This window comes from Podarcis melisellensis (assembly GCF_964234715.1).
Source record: "Podarcis melisellensis genome assembly, chromosome: 2".
Taxonomy (NCBI): Eukaryota; Metazoa; Chordata; class Lepidosauria; order Squamata; family Lacertidae; genus Podarcis; species Podarcis melisellensis.
In genome coordinates, this window is record NC_138529.1 from 76228837 (window position 1) to 76235459 (window position 6623).

Below are 6623 nucleotides of genomic sequence, written 5' to 3' on the forward strand. Positions count from 1 at the left end.
AAGTAGCCTTTGATGTAGCAGAGAATTGAGATCTGCCAGACTACAAAGGCTGCATTTAGTATGTTTGTTCCCAAAATATAGCACACTGAATACTAATTTTTACATGCAAAACCCATTTTTGCTCCCTATTAATTAGTTTTCTAGTTGAAATATTAATATAACTGGTGCATTTATCTTTTATTGGAAATGTTTGGACAATGCTTCAGCAGCAGATCTATAAAATAAGGTGCATTAGGACTGAGTATGGAATTTATCACTTATATATCTCAAAGGGAAGGAAGGTACCTGGAAATGGAGATTTGCATCCAAGGAATGGTTAGATTTAGTGTTTATTGTTGTTTTTCTCTCACACCCATACTTTGTTCTACTACCCCTTAGTACAAAATAATACCGCAAGTCTTTATCCATTGTCCTACACTGCCTCTCATATCAATTTCATTACTGAAGTGCTGTTTTTGAAAGACGTGACCTGCCGTGACCTGGTGCTCTCATAGCATTATAATGAGTATATCATAAATGTCTAGACAGGCATATTTAAGAGTCTGGATCAGACATTGCTCGTCCCCCACTCCCCCTTAGCGTATGAGGTGTTCCAAAAGATAGATGAATCAAGGAACTAATGGCTCATGCCTCTGCATTCTGTACAAAGGGAGAATCAGACAGCCAGACAATCAACAGATGGGAATGGGTACCTAAGGGACATTGGGACCAACAATCTTGCTACACTTATACGCTGATAGATTCTAAATTTCCTGTTTACTTAAAGTGTCAGATCAGTGTGCTGAGGCAGCAAAAAGAGCAGACAGTGGCAAGACTTAGAAAGAAAGCAATCTAAATTGCAAGTATAATGGCAAACTAACATGAATTGACCTGAAGCATCATACCAATGGTTCATGTAATCCGATGATGGGCAGATTTCAGGCTTCTTGGGTCAACTTTGTTATTTTACTAAATTCCCGAGATCAACCAGCCAGAGCCAAATGCAAACAACATACAGCTAGAGTAAAAGAGCAGGATACCTCAGAACACGTTCTAAACCTAAGAACTTGTTTTCAGTACCAGCACTGAACAGAGTTTGCAGTCCTTTTACACACAAAAACACCACTCTGGGTTAGCTCTCTTCATTTCAGAAGCCTAATTTTGTAATTCCTATCAAGTATCTGGAAATCGGAAACCCTGGCCAATTCACTAGACATCACCCAGAAATGTGCCAGTAGATCTCCACCTATTTTCTACTCACCCAGCATTCTACTTTCAACTGTGGAAACACTGAAGTCCTCTGAGAGGGTCAAGGCATCTTGCAGCAGCCATCCCCTGTTGTTGCTCCTACTCCTCCTCTGTTATTTGCAGGGTAAATACTGCCTTCAAATAAACAGTTCTGCATAGACTTCACAGGTTATAGCTCCAAATAAAGCCATTTATCCAGGACTCTGACAAATCCTTTTTCAGGTCCCAGCAAACAGTAAACAGCATACATATAAACTGTGCACTGTGTGCAGATGTAATTCCATTTGTCTGCCAAGGAATTTCACTAAACGATCAGACATGGTTTTGAGAAAATTCCATCCACTCTCTTTATAGTTTTAACTTGATAAACATTCATTTCCCCACCACCCACACAGAATCAGAATTGTATGTAACACTATTTGGCCAGAATCCAACACAGAATGAAGTATGTTTGAGTCTGTTTTGGAATGTGGCCTAAATGGGCCATTCATAATTGCTGTTTTAGTTTTACCCCTTTCCTAAAAGATAATAATAATAATAATAATAATAATAATAATAATAATAATAATAATAATTTGTACCCCACCCTCCCTGGCCAGAGCTGGGCTCAGAGAGGCTAACATCATATAAATAATACAATATGAATAAAAACAAGCAATCAATTGATTAAAACGCATCCCAAAATTAATTCAAATAAATTAAAATTAAAACTGGACAAATGACAATCCTCAGGTTAAAATTGAAAGCGGTTAATACTCGCCAGGACCAACTGTTTCCACTGATATTATAAGGACCTGGGAGCAGGCTGGGAAACCTCCTTCGTGCTTGTTCTTATACAAAGAGAAAATGAGTCAGACTGAACCCTGACCAAAGGCCTGGCGGAACTGCTCCGTCTTGCAGGACCTGAGGAAGGATGTCAAATCTTGCAGGGCCCTGGTCTCTTGTGAGAGAGCATTCCACCAGGCCAGGGCCAGGGCCGAAAAGGCCCTGCTCTGGTTAAGGCCAGTCTAATCTCCCTGGGGCTGTTTATTGGACACTTTCCACAGAACAAATCAGTATGGATTTTGTTGCTAAGTTTTAAAATAAAGAACAGCACATTAAAAGTGACCATGCATTAAAAGTTAAGAAACAAATATACTACATCCCTGCACAACATAAACATGTTATCCTAGCATTTAACTTGTATTTCAAACTGTAGTTTGTTTTCTGTACAGCTGTTCTACCACTGAAGTTCAGAGGGGGGAAATATTGGCATTGTCTGTCTCAAGAGACAATGGAGTGTGCCTCGGGGGGTGGGGGGTGAAGTCAAAGTGCTGCGCCAGCAGCACTGAAGTGACATCCCTGAGGTGCAAGCCTGGGCAGTGTGTAGGGTGGTCCCGGCTGCCCAGACAACAAGACCCCCTCTTGGCCTCACTTATGTGGACCAAAGGAAAGGAGAGCAACATGTTTGGTGCCAGCTTGGCTGCAGGAGTTGCCAGAAGGAGGCATACGATAATCACAATATTATAACAAAATCTTTATTTCACTTGATTGCAGTAAAACCTCCAAGCAGTTCACCATAAATATGAAAATTATCAACAAAAAATAGTTTTAAACAATTAAAATAAAATGGGGAAATGGATTAAAATGTGCCAACATGTTTATCTATTTATCAACATTATTTTACCACATCAACAACAAAAATCAACAAGATTTTTAAAATGATGTTAAGTCCTTAAGCAATGGACAATAATCTTCAATCAATAGTAAATCAGGCAGGTTTTGCCCAGTGCCCACAGTATGGAAGGAGGGGTTCCTATGGGAATCCATTCCAAATAGTGGGCCTTATCACAGGGAAGGCCTTCCAGCTCTGTGGTTCCATAGATGTCATTGTTGTAAAACAGATCTCAGTCTAAAGAAAGATGGAGGGACATATGGGCTGCCCAATGTAGCACAGATGGGGGCCAGTGTTTCTTCTGTGAAATTGGTATTTTTTGGTGGCCCGCAGAATTCCTTAGCTTTCAAAATGTACCCCCTGGCCCCCAAAGACTGAGCACCCCAACTATATTTTGTCAACCTTCAAGCATTAAATATTATAGGTTAAGGTAAAGGTAAAGGGACCCCTGACCATTAGGTCCAGTCGTGATCGACTCTGGGGTTGCGGCGCTCATCTCGCTTTACTGGCTGAGGGAGCTGGCGTACAGCTTCCAGGTCATGTGGCCAGCATGACTAAGCTGCTCCTGGCGAACCAGAGCAGCGCACAGAAACGCGGTTTACCTTCCCGCTGGAGTGGTACCTATTTATCTACTTGCACTTTGACGTGCTTTCAAACTGCTAGGTTGGCAGGAGCAGGGACCGAGCAACGGGAGTTCACCCCATCACGGGGATTTGAACCACTGACCTTCTGATTGGCAAGTCCTAGGCTCTGTGGTTTAACCCACAGCGCCACCCGCGTCCCTTTTATAGTAGTATGAAATATTATTAGGTTACGCAAGTATGCTGAGAGAGCCGCTGATTCAACGCCTGATAATATTGACTACCGTGTGTGCAAACTGACCCAACTGAAAAACACTGAGCGAGTTACACCCATACATGGAGGGTCCCAACAGGGCTTACTAAATTCCTGTTTGCTCCCTTCTTGCTTATGTGCAGGCATGGATATTTGCACAGGCAGACATTAGGGTGAATGGGAGATCTGGGTGCCCCTCCCCAACCCCTCCAATTCAGACCTCCCTCTCTGCCCAATTACCAGTTACTAAGACTCTAAATAACATTGTATTCTAACTGATGGCACATTCACACATCAAATGATGAAAATGCACTACAGGCATGAGTATCCCTCCTGCGCAGGTCAAATGATACGGCACAGCAGCTAGCTGATTATCACTTGCAGTTATTCTGTTATACTGCAGGACCAGCTGGCATTCCGTATACTGAACTAATTCATAAAGCAGAGGAGCACTAAACAGACATATGCAACAAGGTTCAAAAAAGGAGCCCGCAGCTGGGTTTCAGCTTCAGGATAGTCTAAATATAACACTGGATACTTGAGGAGTCAGATATCTAACATCCTGGAACAACATGCCATGCAATTATGCTCCATATATTGCTTTGGGGGCAAATTAGATGGGGGGGGACTGAGCAAGTGGAGAACAATAAATCTTTCCAAAGTTTGTTGCTCTATTTCTCAAGCTTGCATTGTCTCCAAAGTAGCTCACCAATTCTGTACAAAGCACAGTAGAAGAGAATTCATCCGACTGCAATCTGTGTTATAATTCTAGCACAACGCTGAACTGCTAGGGTTGGTCAGCTTGAAAACTGGGTGAAGGGTGGTTTCAAAAGGCTGTGGAGAAAAAATGCAAGCAGTAGAGTTCATCCTTAAGACAGAATCAGTGGGTGAATTCAAACAACCAGGTTATTCATAGACACTTTCAGCCATCGCCCAATATCCTGCCTGGTCACTTGACACTTTCAACATTTGGTGACTCATTCACAATGGTCTTTTAATAGTAGCTGCCAAAGTGAAGTCCCATCTGATGAGATTCTCGGGTGTCTGCTTGCCAACAAATGGCCTGGATCCAGAATATTTTCTCTATTCCTATGGCATCTTAGAGTTAACTCACAGCAATCTCTCCGTCTTGCTCACTGCTGAAGAATCCCAATGTTCTCCTGCCTTCTTATAAAATGGCTGGATTTGCCCTTCTTATATAATATCCCTTATTAAGTGTGGAGCGGTGAGCCAGAATTTTGAGTGCTGTCGCTCATTTGACTCTGGTTCATCTTTAGGTAAGATGGATGAAATTACACCATATACTAAGCCATGGGGATACGAGGATCTTCACATGAAGCTGGGGAAGCAAGGACCAAAGGCCTTCACTTCAGGCTGCAAGTTCCCAAGGGCAGAAGCCTGTGCTTGCTTGCTTATGTTGCTTGAATTGAATGGATACAAACACTTTGATAGTGCTAAGGAGGAAGGAAAGAGCAGCTACCAAGCACCAGGATCAGTTAAAGCTATTGACTGAAGCAGGGCTAGCTCATGTGGTACGAGCCAGTGTGGTGTAGTGGTTAAGAGCGGTAGTCTCATAATCTGGGGAACCGGGTTCGCATCTCCGCTCCTCCACATGCAGCTGCTGGGTGACCTTGGGCCAGTCACACTTCTCTGAAGTCTCTCAGCCCCACTCACTTCACAGAGTGTTTGTTGTGGGGGAGGAAGGGAAAGGAGAATGTTAGCCGCTTTGAGACTCCTTAAAGGGAGTGAAAGGCAGGATATCAAATCCAAACTCCTCTTCTTCTTCTTCTTCTTCTTCTTCTTCTTCTTCTTCTTCTTCTTCTTCTTCTTCTCCCAAGAGTACAACTCCCATCATCTTGGCCCATTGGCTGGAGCTGATGGAAGTTGGCTCAGCTGGTAGAGCATGAGACTCTTAATCCCAGGGGCATGGATTTGAGATTCAAGATTCCTTCACTGCAGGGTGTCAGACTAGATGATCCTTGTTGTCGCTTCCAACTCTATGATTCTATGAACAATATCTGGAGGGCAGCATGTTGGCTAGACTATGAGCTATAGAGGACAAAGAGCAAGACACACATGATTGCTAGGGAGCAGCAATTTGGGTACTAAATCTAAAAAAGTGAACACAGAAGGAAAGAACAGAGAATACAAATGTGGCCAGCATGATGTAAGTTTTTAGAAGTGCACAAAATTAAATATGTGCTTATCTAACATTAAAGGTCTGTGGTAAATGTTCATTTCCATATTTTAGAGGGACTCCTAATGCAACAAACCACACTTTTCTCCATATTCTTCAGTCACACTGTATAATCTCTCCCATGTCTGCACACTTGTCTAGAAGAAAGACTTTTCTGAATGAGGTTTTCTTTGGCATTACAACTGAACAGGGTGTTTTCTATTAACAAAAATAGGAGGCACTCACAACATCGACTACTATAGCCCATGATTCACTTGTGGCTCTGTGCCAAAACCTAAATAGATCGAAGGAAAGGTAGGCTACTTCTTTTATTTCTTTTCTTTTTAAAAAAAACAATCCACAAGAGACATGAATGATTTACAGAGAATTGAAAGAAAAGGCTTTCAAGACTGTCCCTGCTAAAAGGGAAAACTTTTCTTATGTCCTGACACATACAAGATTTACTGTACAGTCTACAATATTTGCAGAGAATACACAACTGGAATAAGCTAGCCCCCCCCCCCATTCAACTGACTTAAAAAAACCCCACCTCTCTCAACTGTATGTAATGGCCTGTTTGTTTTTGTACACAAACAAATTCTCCACAAACCTTGCCCAAAGATGCATTATATACTTTAGCCACGTCAGACAAATAAAACCGACTCAGGTTACAGTCAAGCTCCATAATAAAGCACCTGTAATGTGTAAGAGACTCTGCTATTGGCTTGCTGG

General features: G+C 42.2%; 1 long non-coding RNA gene across 1 annotated transcript; it reads left to right on the forward strand.

Moving 5' to 3' along the window:
- Positions 1 to 2755: 2755 nt before the first annotated feature.
- LOC309364310 lies at positions 2756 to 6196 on the forward strand. Its single transcript, XR_014165816.1, has 3 exons — positions 2756 to 3311; positions 3692 to 5270; positions 5556 to 6196. It is a non-coding gene; the product is annotated as an uncharacterized lncRNA (long non-coding RNA).
- The last annotated feature ends 427 nt before the right edge of the window (positions 6197 to 6623 follow it).